The following is a 3,082-nucleotide window of genomic DNA, read 5'->3' on the forward strand; positions in this document are numbered from 1 at the left end:
TGGTTAGGTTTGTGTTTTGTTTACTAGCATTTCGTATTTTATTCACCGTAAGAAAGAGTGAATAATAAATAGTACTAAAACTAGCTAGAAACAAACCCTAAACCATAGGTTTCTTTCTTGGATTCGAAAAAAAATTAGTTACATACATACACATTTCAAATGTGAAAAATAAGTTGCTTCTAATGACTTCGTTTCGAATATTTTTATATAAATGCCTGAAAGTTACGCTACCACAATACGTGTTTTCTTATCTGATATCCTACGGTCCTAAATCATGGCGGAGGTTATTATTAATAAATGACAGGACATACTAGTTAATTCTGTTGCTAAACTCCTGACAAGTACAAGCTCCCTGATGGAAAAAGTATTCTATTCAGTATTTTCCAAAAGAAGACAAATATACAATAAATAAATAAATAAACAGTTTTTTGTTGTCTGACGTTTTCGCCGATAGAGTGGGCCAGTGTCTTGATGTTTAATAATAATTACCGTGATATTTCCCTTGAGATCACCCAAAAGAATAAGCTATGGAACAGTGTATTATAAACGGATTTTCGAGTAATTCTCTTACTGAAGACCATTATCTTATCGACTTAAAACATTTCAGACACTAATAATATGAATATCTTGACAACAAAACGACTTGCAACTCTTCTTCGGACTCCTTTATCTGCAGTCCCTCGTCAAAAGGGATGATTCCAGGTATTTTAAAAGCAATGAAGGAATAAGGCCAATATATCACACGGTGTATAAAGAATTTCTTATTGTGTGGGCGAAAGAACTTTGCTTCAGGCACTTCTAAGTTAGATCTCTCGCTCAACATTTTGATAAGGATTCTTTTGTTCTAGTTAGTTTGAAGTACTGTGAATATCTGGATCGGATAACCAGTAAACCTTTTATATAATTCAGGACATTTGAGAGAAATCTTGTATATGACGAATCTAACATAATTCTGATATCAAAGACTCTAAAACGTATTTTTCCTCAGGCCTTATAATAATTTGAACACGGTCAGTACTGTTCCGTTGACCTCAAATAGGTGTAAAAATGTTAAGATGTAGATGGTCAGTACTGTTCCGTTGACCTCAAATAAGAGTAACAATGTTAAGATGTAGACGGTCAATATTGTTCCGTTGACCTCAAATAAGAGTAACAATGTTAAGATGTAGATGGTCAGTACTGTTCCGTTGACCTCAAATAGGTGTAAAAATGTTAAGATGTAGATGGTCAGTACTGTTCCGTTGACCTCAAATAGGTGTAAAAATGTTAAGATGTAGACGGTCAATATTGTTCCGTTGACCTCATATAAGAGTAACAATGTTAAGATGTAGATGGTCAGTACTGTTCCGTTGACCTCAAATAGGTGTAAAAATGTTAAGATGTAGACGGTCAATACTGTTTCATTGACCTCAAATAGGTGTAAAAATGTTAAGATGTAGACGATCGATACTGTTCCGTTGACCTCAAATAGGTGTAAAAATGTTAAGATGTAGACGGTCAATACTGTTCCATTGACCTCAAATAAGAGTAACAATGTTAAGATGTAGATGGTCAGTACTGTTCCGTTGACCTCAAATAGGTGTAACAATGTTAAGATGTAGATGGTCAGTACTGTTCCGTTTACTTCAACTAAGTGTTCCTCATGGAACGTCTAGTTGCCTGCAGTTTATACATAAAATTAATTATTAGTTACTTTATTAGATTATATAGAATTTTTAAGTTGTGTGAAGGAATATTATCAAAAATATGTTTTACTGGAATAAACGGGATTTGATCGTCTTAGTCTGAGGATAAAATGATGGTGTTACGTCTTCGTTTGTTAACTAATTTCTCGTAAATTAGTTCCGACGAAAGTTTAGCGACACAAGTCCTTACTTAATAAAACTGGTTTATTTTTTCCGAATATAACTTTACCGATACACTTATTTTCAACAGTCGCTCTTTTACAAACGTTTTAACAACGAACGTTAACTTCAACAATACTTCCTGACTGCAGTTCAATTACTCACTACCTACACACACATTGTCACGTCACGCCGTGACCATCTTATATATATCAGACCACCCCCCAATCTAGTAAATGCTAGAGCACTCCCGAAGGAACGGGATAGTTCTAGAAAGCAGGTGGCGTGACAATAGTCACGTGATCTCGCTGACGCAACAATGGTTTTTGTTTATCTTCGTAATTTGAGTGGAAAAGTTGTTGTTGTAATTGTTCTCTTATCTAATGGAACTACGCTGTCTTTGTCTATATGATTATAGATTAAAAAGTTATGGGAAAACGGATAATTTCTAGTTAAAATGAATCAAATGGACATAAAAAAGTTCTTATTTCAAATACTTGTTTGTATTCAGGGACGAGATTTTAATACAAATACACACAAGCAGATGATGTTATAATCTATATACTACTAAAACTCTGAGATTGTTTGTGTGTGAGCTTGTCTGTAATTAAATAAAGCAAAAACGGCGCACAACAGCCCCATATTTGTAATGAAATGAGAATAGAAACAGAATAAAACAAGTTTCGTTAAAATCGAGCCACGGGTTACCGAGTTAGCTTCGTTTTTCGGGTTACTAATTAAATACAAAAAAACGGCGCAAAATAGTGCCATACTTGTAATGAAATGAGAATAGAAACAGAATAAAACAAGTTTCGTTAAAATCGGGCCACGGATAACCGAGTTAGCCCCGTTTTTCGGGTCACTTTTATGAAAATTTCTAGATGAATTTAGGTACACTAAATGGCGCTACATATCATTTTATCTATTTATCTATTCGTTTTCCACCTGATGAATCACTTTAAAATATCTTCTATACAACAATATATGCACAACAGAAATTAAATGATGAGATAAAAATGTGTTATAACGGCGTGTAGAAAGAACAATAACAAAATGGACCTACAATATTATTGACTATTTGCAAATAGTAACTATGGAGATGAGGTAATAAAATAAAAATCAAGTCGAGAACAACAACAAAATTTTATATACGAAAACCTCTCGCGGAGCATTGGCTATTATATTATTTCCCTGTCAATGTTCCCATCTTCATTGAAAGGCGTAAGATGATAAAAACA

This window comes from Limulus polyphemus, unplaced genomic scaffold (assembly GCF_000517525.1).
Source record: "Limulus polyphemus unplaced genomic scaffold, Limulus_polyphemus-2.1.2 Scaffold5518, whole genome shotgun sequence".
Taxonomy (NCBI): domain Eukaryota; kingdom Metazoa; phylum Arthropoda; class Merostomata; order Xiphosura; family Limulidae; genus Limulus; species Limulus polyphemus.